The 13,140-nt window shown below is 43.1% G+C and overlaps 1 protein-coding gene across 1 annotated transcript in view; it reads right to left on the reverse strand.

Annotated features, from left to right (window-relative positions):
- MAP9 (microtubule associated protein 9) overlaps positions 1 to 13,140 on the reverse strand; it is a 169,511-nt gene that overhangs the window by 63,298 nt on the left and 93,073 nt on the right. The window lies entirely within an intron of this gene.

A 13,140-nucleotide genomic window follows, 5' to 3' on the forward strand; every position in this document is an offset into this window, starting at 1 on the left:
TGATGTGACATAGGTACACACCAATATATACGCAATTATTCACAGTGACATCAGCCATAATATAACCCCTGAGCATATATATGTCCTTTTATATGAATCAGGGTCTACCTACAATGTAATGCACTGTAATAATTGTGCAATCAGATACCCATTCCTCATACAACCGACTTTCCCCCTGCCCACCTTCAGTTGCTTCCAATATAGCTGCCATTTCATGTGTTTGATAGGCAAAATTCCATCATTTCTCCAAATATTTGGAGGGTGCAGATAAATCCATTTGAGGACTATACATAATCTTGCAATGGTCATTGCATTACAAATACATACATTTTGTGATGCAATTACTGTGACATCAAAGGCAATAAGATAATTTCAGTTGTTAGCGTAATGTCATAATTGAATAAATCAGAAATGACAGGAAATACTTTAGTCCCGAATTCTATTAGGCAATTGCATCTTACCAACATGTGTTCTTCACTATCACTTTCTATACTACAGCTATAGCATCTTCAATTCTCAAGAAAATGTTATTTATGAAGTTTCTGAGGCGTATATTATGTGTAATAAAAAATCTTAAATTGTTGTATTCAGAGATTGGTTAACCTATATGTATCATAGCTTAATAGGATAGATCTTAGGTATTCAGAGCTAATTATCCTCCCCAATTAAGTTCTCCATTTCGAAGACATATTTTCTAGATCATCTTGACCTACTTCATAAAGATATTATAAAACACTTGACTCTTAAAATTTATATTTGTTTCATAGAGGCTGTTAGAAAATGGCCCTATCTGAAGGGTCACTTGAAAATGGCCCTAACTGAAGGGTCACCCCATGCTTTTTGCCTTCCTCCTCTTTTTCTGACCGTTTTGTTTGTCCTGAGACTCTGAGTACTTTACCACTGCTGACCAGTGCTAAAGTACATGTGCTTCTCCCCTAAACATGATACACAGGTGTATACACGAATGACATATTTAGTTTACTTGTAAGTCTCTTGTAAAGAGGTATACCAGATATTCAGGGCCTGCAACCTAAATGCTAATAGCGGGCCAGCAGAACTGTTGAGCCACTCACATACGTAGCCTTTCAAATTTGTCTCAGGCCTGCCATTGCAGGGCCTGTGTGGGCAGATTACTGCCACTTTGACTTGGCATTTAAAACTACTCGCCAAGCCTTAAACTCCCTTTTTATTACACATAGGTCAACCCTAAGGTAGTCCCTAGGTAGCCCTAAGAGCAGGGTACTGTATAAATAAAAGGCAGGACATGCACGTTAATGTTTAACATGTACTGGTAGTGATAAACAGCTAAATTAGTTTTTCACGACTTTGAGGCCTACTCCTCTCATAGGCTAGCATTGGGAATTCCGTAATACACTTTTAAGCTGTAATGCTTGATTAGAAAGGAGTTGTTATACCATTTTTCTTGTCTTTGAAATGGTAATGATAAATCCTCTTTTTTTGTGTGAAATAAGCAGATAAAACAGATATATTAAATTTGGCATGGTTATTTCAGCTTCAACAAAAAACTTATCCAAATATCTCTATAAAACAGCAGAGTATACATACAATATTAGATAAGACAATTGGATTTACAATACAAAAGAAATAGGCATCGAATTCATTATCAAACCTTTTTTGCACTTAGTGTCCTTTATATTACGCGATATAGGAACATATAAATGAATTACCGGATACTATACAATCTTTTTCATCATTATAATTTCATTAATGCATCTAATCTTTAAATATATCTAGAAAGTGCTAATGTACATAAGTCCACACATTGAGTATGTTATACGTGAAGTGCAGATGTGTGTACAAGTATACATAGCATATGTAATGCTTAAAGTGCAAAGATGGGGAATTTAGCAGCTATCAATGCCGTATGATTATACCCTATAAAGTACTTGAACATACTTCAGAAAAAAACAATTTATTGTTTGGGAGTGCATACTTTAGAGAAGATAATATTATTTGAAGTAAGTACGGATGTAGAGTTCTAGATCTTGATCATAAATTGCCAAGAAGCGGCAAACCTTTAAGGCCCCTGATGCATATGCATTCCCACACTTTTGAGTTCGGATCATTTTGTTATACCATTCCTGGTAAGTTGGTGTTCTATTAGTTCTCTAATTCTGGAGGATGAAGGAGCGTGAAACTAAAGACTTAATAGTTATAAATAGATTAGCACCTTTTCTCATAAATTGGCATTGTCTTTGGTTGTTAAACCCAAAGCGTGCTACCCCAACATCAGGTTGTATCTGTATATTAAGACCCCTGTGGTTAAGGCGTAAAAACACTTGTTCTAAAAACAATTGTATCTCAGTGCAGGTAAAACAAATATGGAGCCACTCTCCGCTCCCAAACTGCTTACATCGAAAACAACAATCTTCCTCCTCCGGATACATCTTTGAAAGGGCTCTAAGGGTATAGTATGCCATCCAGTGAGCTAAAAAAGACATTCTCTTATAGTTTGCAGCTCTTAAAGCTGAATTTCCTAATTTTGAAATCATCTGCCATTCTATTTCTGAAACATTACACAGGTTGTCAAGGATATCTTTTCCAGAAATGTATTGGTAAGGAGAGATTCAGTTTGACTCCTTAATAGCCTGTAACAATTTCCTACCCCCTTCATTCTAGTCTTAAAAAGAGCAGTTGTTGTTTGTGAAGAGATGGAGCTCATTGGTATATTACATTTTTTTTTAAAAATGCACAATCTGCAGATATCCAAAATAAAACAGCTTATAGCGATCGCCAAATCTACCTTGGATGTTCTGTCAGGAAATAATACCGCTTCCTATCATAAAATGTCCTAATTCTTTATATCCATTCATATACCAATATCTTGTATGATTTCTAGGAATTTGTAACCCTAAGGGCTGGCATTTGTCTAATTGGAGATATCTATAGCCTAAGGATTTTCCCCTTATGGAATAATACTTCGCAGTCTATAGGAAAGCTGGTAGCTGAAACCCCTCCTCCTACACCATCTTTTCGATATAAAATTGTCCTGTGTTCCTAGAGCATCTAAGACCCGAACTGTTCTATCTAAAAGGGCTGCTTCGTAATAACAATACATATTGGGTAATACCAATCCACCCTGACTTATATCCAATTGGATTATTGGGAATTTAACTCTAGGAGTCTTTTTATTCCATATGAATCGCCAAAAAAAAGGATGTTTAGTTCCTTAAAATATTAGAAAAGAGAAAGATCAACAAAGGTAAAATAGACATCTTGATCAATACTACACGTCCTATCAATGTAAGAGAGAGAAATGTCCTTCTATCCAATAATTCCTTGATTTTACTCAACGTTGGTTCGTATTTCAGTCTATAAAGTTCTTCATACTGGTTTGTTACTCTTACCCATAGATAGCGTATTGGTTGGTTATGAGATGCCTGTTGCTGAAGATTTAGAGGGAATATGCTGTGCTGGTCAATAAATATAAGCATTTTCGCCTTGCTATGGTTGATTTTATATCCCCCCCTATTGCTTGAAAACAATCAAATTCTACCAATAATTCTTCAAGGTTTTGTCTTTATGGCATCAGATAAAGTACTATATCATCTGCGAATAGCTTTAATTTAGACATTCCTGGAATCAGTGGCACCACGCCCCTATTGGCCCAAAAACTGATAGCTAAAGGTTCAATAAAAAAGTCAATAATATTGGTGAAAGGGGGCACCCCTGCCAAGTCCCTCTATTTATTTTAACAACTCCTGCTAAATTTGAACTAATAATGACCTTTGCCTGTGCATCATAATATATTCTGTAGAGCATGTTGGTAAACAGTGAAAGAAAGCCAAACTTCATAAGAGCGTAAAAAAAGCATCCTAATTGACTAGGTCAAATGCCTTTTCGGCGTTTACCATCATTAGGACTGCAGATCTGGATACAGCTTGTACTAAAAAAGTCATATTCAATTACATCATTGACAATAATACCTGTCTGGTCCATATGTATTAGGCTCTGAGCTACAGCTGACACACGTCTAGCCTATATTTTCAATAAGATTTTATACGACCAGTCTGTAAACATTAACATCTCTCGGGTTCTTGCCTTTCTTAACAAAACAGACTATAGGCGACTCAGATCAGATGGAATCCCTCCCCCTTTTTTATTGCTTTAAAGAGCTCGAAAAGGTTGTCAACTCCTTCATAAAGGTTTTATAAAGTTCGATTGGAAAACCATTGTTTCCTGACCGTCTGGTCACTTGATATTGTAGAGAGGGCAAGCTGAATTTCTGCTGCTGCGAAATCCACTTCTAACTCTTCAATTTGTGCAGTGGATTTGGAGAATGAAGGTAAAAGGATATAGACTCATTTGAAACTGTATATTATACATCGTTATAATGCTGCAATAAGATTTTGGCTGCTCTATCCTGCCCCGTGGCTAGCACACCTGTCCACCAAGTCCCTGATTCTGGCTATTTCCTTTTTAATTCTAGTTGAATGAGGGAGAAGCTTCCCCATCAACTGGCTTTCATCATAAACCCAGCGCTGATGTAACAGTGAACTCTGGATTTCTTATAAAATAAAAGAACTCTCCTAACCTGTATTTCGCTTTCTCTTATTGCCTGCTGACATTATGTGATCCCAGCCGCCCATTACTCAACTGTAATAAGTTGTCAACTGTGGACTGATATATAGGTATATCTGCCTGCTGTTTTTTAAATTGTGCAGCTGAAGAGGCTATCATTTGTCCACGAATTGTGGGCTTAAAGGCTCCTCAGACCGAAAAGAGAGATGCACTACCCTTACCAGTCAGAAAAAAGTTGCCTATAGATTTGCTTATATCTGATACCCATTGCTGATTAGAAAGAAGAGAGCGGTCCATCTGCCACCTGGGCCTCTCTCTTATACTCGCCTCAACTTCGAGATCAACAATAACCAATGACTGGTCGGAAAAGGCTTTAGCCCTTATTTCAGAACCCAGACACTTAGGCGAACGAGAAATTTAAAAAAAATCTATTCGAGGAGCGAATTTGAATTGCTGCGAGTAACAGGTATATTGAGAAGATTCCATATTGCGGTTGTGCCAAGGATCAACCATATGTAACTACCTTTTCAGTAAATCTATTACCTTTTTTGTATGGAGCTTTCCTTGTTTCTTAGTTTTGTTTGAGGTATCTTTGGCCAAGTCCTGTATGAAATTAAAATCCCCACCGATGAGCAGCAGGCAATTGCACACAAACTGCTGCCAGGCTACCGACACGCCCCGCGACCTCGTAGAGCGTCATTGTTGGCTCACGCGCTTCCACTTACGGGTCAAGAGTGCTGAGGACACGGACCAGAGAGCGAAGAAGCAGAGGAAAGAGCCAAACAGCATCACAACTTTCTCCTTTAGTCGTTCGTTGCTCTCTCCCCCTAATTAAAACAAGCATTAACAATGCAATGGTCTCAGCATTATTGGCATTGCTCATGACATTTTTTTTATTTTTTTATTTTAAAAAACATACATAAATGGTATTGTCATTTACAATGGCAATAGGTGAGCATTAGAGAGTATTTGCGGACACAGAGACACACACACTCACAGACAGAGCCACGCACACACACAGACAGAGCCACGCACACACACAGATGATATCAACGACCACCTGATAGAGAGTTTCTATTCTAGTTCTATGCTCCAAAAACACCAAATAAACAGAGAGAAAAACATATCATAATTAGAAATATTGCATTATATTATCATATCAACAACAGAGGGCGTAACTGGCGAAGAGGCCCCAAACACCGATTTGTGTCTCTCACATTATCCACCTGCATCCCCGGCTCAAATTAATCGTCGGATATGCGCAACAACAAAAATTCTGGGAAGAGCAGGCTTCACCCAGTTCCCCAGTTGAGTCTGTAGTCATAAAACACAATAGAATATTGTAATAGCAAAGTTAGGAGGCCGTTTAGCTAAATAGCATAAAAAAACACAGAACCCCGCAATTGAGAAAACCAGTCTTCACACACCCTTGTATGCGAAAAGCAATAAGAGAGGAAAGTTCTTGATTGTGATGCATCTTTACTCCTCAACCATTGTAAAAATGCCAATGTATCCAATGTACTCTAATGGCGAATTCAGATGTGAACAAAAAATGCCTCTTTCAAAAACTGAACTTTGAGAGCTACAAGCAGATCTTTTGCCAAAATGACCTGGAATCAGCGCTGATCATTTCAACCAGCTCCATGTCATGTAAAGCTCTCCACTTCTTTCAACGGCTAATTATGAAGAGTCTATATTATATGGAAAGTATCCCTCCTACATTAGCAAAGGGGCAAAGGACAGGTAAATGGCTTACCTAGAGTGGAAAAAAATACTCACACCACCCTAGTAGGTACAAGGACCATGTGCTTCCAGAAACTCTTAATATGAAGAATTCTACATTACCAGCCCACGACTCTCGAATATACAATTTTCAGGGATGCCCTGTTTACCCAGATAGTGAAATACTTTGAGCACAGTGATGGTTCGACTGACTTGTTGGTGGAATGAGAAGCCTTTATGGTGAATATTAGAGAATCCTGCATTTGCTCAGTCTACGGCGAATGCAGAGGCCTCCATGAGAGGCTTACACAGGTGGAGCAGGACTATATTGTGGAGGAATGCCTGGTGGTGGATGAACAGACATGGTTGTCTCACCCAGTATGGATACGAGAAGACATAGCCAAACTACTGGAAAGACTGCGCTGTTAGGATTATCTGTCCTGTCACCGCATCCCAATCTGAGTGTGACAGGTTAGGTCGCCTACTGGCCCGGCTGATTAGAAATGACTCCTAGCAGCCTCTCTTGACATGTATCTGACAGCCAGAAGACACCCTGCACTTCTCACAGATCGATAAAACACGAGACCTTTGTGTCCTTCTACACATTGTTGCATCCCCAGGGGTCTCGGAGATAGCAGCCCAGTCATTTCTAGACCAGACCCTCCCTCCCTGTTTTAACTGTGCTGGAGCTGGCAGAAATGGATGCCAATTTCAATCGAGGACATTCAGTCTGCCATCACCACCATGTCCACTGGGAAAACTCTGGGAACTGAAGGAGTCCCAGAAGAATTTTACAGAATGTATGTGACATCCCTTGTGCCACAATTAGTAGGGGGGAGGAGGACTCTTTGAGCCCAATGGGCGTTTCCCGCCTGTCATAAAAATTATCCTACTAAATAGGTGATGAAATGTATGTTTCTTCTATGTCCAAAACTTAACTTGAAAAAATAATAAAGAACTCTACAGTAGGACTGATCGCGTTCTGCGGAAGCGGACTTGAAGGTTCCAAGCATTACACAGCACATTCCTCAAACTACGATACAAGCAGACTTTTATTAAAAACAAGCTTTGCCGACAGCTACAAATCAATCCCCAGGCACAGTAGTGTTGAAATCGCCAGCTTAACTAGCATATTTAGCTGCACAGCACCCTCCCTCCATCCCCCCGGACTGCAGTGTCCAATCAGAGCCGTGTCGGATCCCGCAGAGCCGATATCACTTTCCAAAGAGGCAGACGCTTCCAGAAACCAAAAGCTGGTTCGCGAGCCCCCAGGCGGCAGCGCTTTGGTGCTTGTTCACCAAGCAGATGGGGCTGCTGTGATCGCGGGAGATAACCCGGGTGGTGGGGGTAGTAAGTAACACTGCCAGCTAGCCTTGGGAAACAAGCACTGGCAAAGCCAATGGGTCTGCCCCCTAGCAAGATGGTAAAGTGTGTTTTTTCTCAATGCCAGCATGTTCCTCGAAAAAAAAAATGTTTGGGGGGAAAAAACTTGACGACCATGTACTTGCAATGAAAATATTAAATTAAACTTTTTTTGCCACAGTGTATAATTGTAAGAAAACACCACGGGTGCTTACAGCGCGTAGGGGTACTTTACTTATAACAGGTGTACATACCTTTTTCACTTTAAATGTAAGTCACAGGGAAAAAGCATTTACAGGCGTCAAGAAAATATATCAACAGCCAATTTCTGTGACCTGAAGACAAATAACAGACACACAAGAATCAGAGTGGCCTCACGGCCAGAGCTGCCTCCTTTGGAGAGGGGGAAATAGGTTTGAGCCTCGGCGTCGGCTCAGCTTCCTGTGATCCTGGGCATATCCTTAATCTCCCCGTGCCTACCAAAAATAAATGTGTCCTTGTGTACGTGACTGATGTTCATGTAAAGCGCTCCGATGCCTTAGGGTCGAGTTTGCGCTATATAAATGTGCAAAAATATAAGTGCCATGGCAAAGAAAATTATTGCTGGCTCCCTCTGACTGAAGAGGTCGGATGTGTAATCTAATCATGGTAATGGTGTCACTACCAGTGCGAGTGAGCTAACTTCTGAGCGAGCTGACCAACCTCTAGGCTGTACTTATTGGTTCCGAGGCAAGTGCGGTGGCGTACGCCTCCGGCGAACTCCTGCCCAATCCTTGACACCATGATACGGGTGTCATAACCAAACGAGGAAAGCGAGAGCAGCCTACCGGAGAGCTGCCAAGAAGCCCAGTAATTGTCTGCCTCCGCCTAACTCCCAGGCCATTGCAAGCTCTGTTGCAGTAATGCAGCAGCAAGGGAGAGGACTCGGCGACTTCTTGGGGCGACGGTCATTGTGAAATGGCCTAAAGAAAAGCGCCGCCATTTTCAGATTCGGGGGCTGTTTTTTTGCGCTCTGAGTGACAGATGACGTCACAGGGCTTAAGAACGCAAAAAATCACGCCCCCGAATCCCAAAAAGACGGAGCTTCTTTGGAGGGTTGGCTCTCTCCTCCAATTGCTGGCCTCCGTTTAGGAAGCCAGCCAATGGAGGAGAGACTAGGACAGAGGCGGGCTTAAGCTGCCACACTAAACAACATTAAATCTCGGACTTCCGGTTCTGCCTTCGGCAGACCGGATATTACCTCGACCTAAAAAGCTCTGCCATGGACTCCAGCTGGACCGTTTTTTCCCTTCTCACGGGCCGAGTGCCCTTGCAGGGTAAACATAAGCCTCCTTGCGCTGGAATCTATGTAGCATCCACTCGTAGGAGCGGAACACTGATTGATTTGGTCTCCTTGTTTTCCCTCTTTCCCACTGTTGCAAGGCTGCCTTCTATCACATCTTTGCAATTTGCATCATCGAGGCAAAAGGACAAGGTTCTCCGCAATGCCCCCAGAGGAGGTAAGAGGGGACCACCAGGTGTTACACTAGTTGTTGAGTATCAGTGGAAATTGAGAAAGAAAAGGCTGATTAGGCGTGTGCCGCTGGTTGATTCTCTTCTCCTCTGCAGCGTTTTATTTAGGCCAAATTGCAAAGGAAAGACAAGGGGGAAAAAAAGCAATGGGGGAGCATTTAAAGATAGCGAATTTCATGGTAAACATGCATACAACACAAAAATCCATAACCCGCACAGCACAACTGAAAAACGCAGCTGCAGCAAGGGCATAGCAAAGCCATAATAAAATTTGTCAGGGCTCGGCAAAAGGCTCTCTAAGCTCCGAGGAAGAAATACCTGATCACAGTGTGGCAGGAGGGGCTCCGATAAATGAATAAACAGCACGGACATTGGGGGAGCATAGGGGCAATGTCACAAACTGGCTAAATAGCCCAACCCCTAGCAATGACGAGGGGGACAGAGTACCAGTAACTCTGGGGGTGGGGAATTTCCAGCCCATTATATGTTGGACCTCAAGGGTGTAATAAGAACAAAGTTATTACAGGAGAAAATCAGTAATTGTAGGTCCAGTTCCCTAGTAATGAATTTTTCCCCGAACTTTCACAAAGAGATCTCGTCTGGTTTCAGCTGCTGAAATCTTGATGTGAAAGAGATCCACTGTGTTTTCACAGATCTCATAATTCCCATGTATCCAGAAACTGCTGTCACAGGCTCCTTCAGAAGTAAGAGTTAACTTGTAATGAGGGCCTTAAAATTGTATACTTTGCACTTATACTAGTGGTATTTTAGTACTTAACCTTTTGAGTTTTTTTTTTTTTTTTTACAGGAGTCCCATTATAAATTAAAAAGCAGTTTGGGAATATTTTCAAGAGTGCTAGGCCAAAAAGTATTAACTGGGCTTATATTGCAAAAATTAGAGCTTTTTACCTCTGCTGTCCTGTAGCTTTCCCATGATACTGAGCCCAAAACTGAACACCACGTTCAACCATTTGGCACTTGACCCTCAGTCAGCACCTCCCCATGCAGGTTCAAGGCAGCATTTCTTATGTAGAATTATCAGGTTCCCAAGACCCATAATGGCAGCCCCCCTCTTGTTGTGTGCCCTGAGGACGATGATCAAGTGCAAATGGACCCTCTTGCTGCAGCTGCAACTGAATAAGAGAGGCTGGGCTGGAGCGCGGCTGGCAGGAGAGATTGCACCCAAGAAGCTGAGCAGAAGAAACCTTGGAGGACCAAGCAGACTGTGTTGCATCAGCAGAGAGGTGCCCGGCAACTTCCATGCCATCCTGGAGGGAGCGGGTGTCCATGTTGAACTGGGAGCAGCGATGAGCAAGGCCCTGTGTCTGACCCTTCAGGGGTGTTTGGGGCTGGAGTGGGATGCCTCCACGTACATTTCATGGACTGTTAGAGGCTTTAAGATACAGCACTCCTGGGGGATCTAACATGTTGGCTAAACCCTGGGCTGCCCTTTGCCCTGCTGGACTGGAGTGCACTGAGATCTCCCCACCGCCCTACCTCCCCTGTGGCGCTGCGTGGGCGGGATACCCCCCAGATTTTGACAGGTGGCCTGAAGGGGGGGTTCTCCATCGCTGGAACCATGGACAGCACCTCCAGATGTAGGGGGGATCAAGGGTGGTGGTCAGCCACCTCCTGGCCCTCATAGTGATACACACAAAGTCCCTGCCAAGGACTCGTCTACCACATTAGACTCCATCCTGGCAGCCATTAAAGACACCAGGGAGGCTCTGGAACATAAAATGGACACGGTGGTGACAGAGCTGGGCATACAAAGGTCGCTTTACCCTGACTTGGAGGAGGGTTACCTCATACAGTCGTCAATGGGCACCATATCACCTATGCATTGTGTGGGGGCTTAGGGATATGATGATTCCGAGCTCCTCAATCTGCAGAAAAGAGTAGGTCACATTTATTTGACTTTTGTTCCAGAAGAAATGCCAGCAGATCACTCTGTGACAAAATTGACAATATAAGGCATGAGACATATTGGCCTAGATTGTAGACCTTAGCACATTAGAAGGTCTACAGGTGTCTAACACTCCATTGCAGAGATAGGGACATTATTTCCCGATCAGTCTCTTACTTTTGTTTCAATCTCAACATTGATCAGTGAGATCACATTAAGTACATTGACACTAATGGTATATAGTTGATTTTAGTCTCACACTTTTGCCAATCTTCTCATCTCCTAGCTACACCACTCTCTGGTGGTTCCTGTGACACAGGGTGGACAGGACCCACATCTGAGCATACCTATCCCACTTACAGTGACACACAAAGTATACATAAACGTGATGGATGGAATGTGAATTAATCTCAGCCACTGGTGATAACTCAGGCCGCATACCAATCTATTGTTATTTTGCACACCATGCCACCTTAGTTTGGACCCAGCTACAGGTGGTTCAGCCTTCTTCCTGCTCCAATAGGAACAGTTCAGACTGAACTGCCAAGCCAGGCCCCCCTGAACCGAAACACAAGGAATTCAGGACCCTAAGGCAGCAGAGGGGCTGGGAGCGGACATTTCGTCTGAGGAGATTGTGGCTGCGATTAAATCCATGGCAAGGGGTAATATGCCGGGTTTGGAGTGGCTGACAGTTGAATTTTATGCTGTTTACATTGCTCAACTGGTCCTTCAGTGGTGGAAGTCTACCGATTGGCGTATGAGGCCTGAGTGCTACCCCCTACTATGGAGGAGGCATTAATAGTCCCACTGCTTAAACCGGGCCGTCCGTTGCAGGAATTGGCATCATATCGGCCCATCACTGCTCAACGTTAACTACAAGGTCCAGAGCTGGGTGTTGGCTACGAGATTATTACCCCATATGCCGCAGCTTACACATGCTGACGAGACAGGCTACATCTACGAGAGGAGCACAGCGTTGAACAACAGGAGGGTGATGGCTACTAGCTGCCTCCTCAATTGACGCACGTACTACTAGTTTGATTGATCTTTCCCTGCTACTGGAAAAGCAACAAATCATGCCTAATTGGAATTTGGTTTTGACTTTATTTATTTGTGCATTTTGTGAATGTAGCCTTCGTCTTTTTACCTTTGGAGCACGAGGCACACATTCTTTGTTGTTTACCTCAGAGATTTATGTTAGATACGCCCATTATTGTGGAGCGATCTGCCATATACACTGGAGTCTGTTTTCTTTGCAGTCTTCTGTGAGCGTAGTCCTCTCTCGATGTCCTTGTTGAAACGTCGATACGTCCTGGTCACGTGGGACATTACGCGCCTCGTCTTAGAGAGAAAGTGGCCGGCACTGTGATGCTGGTGATTTATTTACCATGATGATTCAGAAAAGGGGGTGGTGATGAACAGAGTGTCTGAATTCAGCAGACCACTCTTACCCAGTCCAAAGATCAGGGCTTGATCCATCACCGTTATTTATCTCACTGCACCATCCCAGCTCAGAACCTGGCTATATGCAAATCAGTCTGTCCCTGGCCCAGTGCATCATGGGAACAGGGCAGACTAAACTACCAAGCCAATTCTTCACCAGAAAGGAGACAAGCTACCGGGGACCGGTTTCTGGCATTTCAGCCGTCTTCGGCCCGGCTTGCTTGAATCCTGATGGTGCAGTGAGAAAGGGACTCATGTCTGAGTATACCCTGCCACACCTATAGTGGCCAAAAACGATTCAGAAAAGGGGGTGGTGATGAACAGAGTGTCTGAATTAAGCAGACCACTCTTACCCAGTCCAAAGATCAGGGCTTTATCCATCACCGTTATTTATCTCACTGCACCACCCCAGCTCAGAACCTGGCTATATGCAAATCAGTCTGTCCCTGGCCCAGTGCATCATGGGAACAGGGCAGACTAAACTACCAAGACAATTCTTCACCAGAAAGGAGACAAGCTACCGGGGACTGGTTTCTGGCATTTCAGCCGTCTTCGGCCCGGCTTGCTTGAATCCTGATGGTGCAGTGAGAAAGGGACTCATGTCTGAGTATACCCTGCCACACCTATAGTGGCCAAAAACGATTCAGAAAAGG

This window comes from Lissotriton vulgaris, chromosome 3_1 (genome assembly GCF_964263255.1).
Source record: "Lissotriton vulgaris chromosome 3_1, aLisVul1.2, whole genome shotgun sequence".
In the NCBI taxonomy this organism is placed as follows: domain Eukaryota; kingdom Metazoa; phylum Chordata; class Amphibia; order Caudata; family Salamandridae; genus Lissotriton; species Lissotriton vulgaris.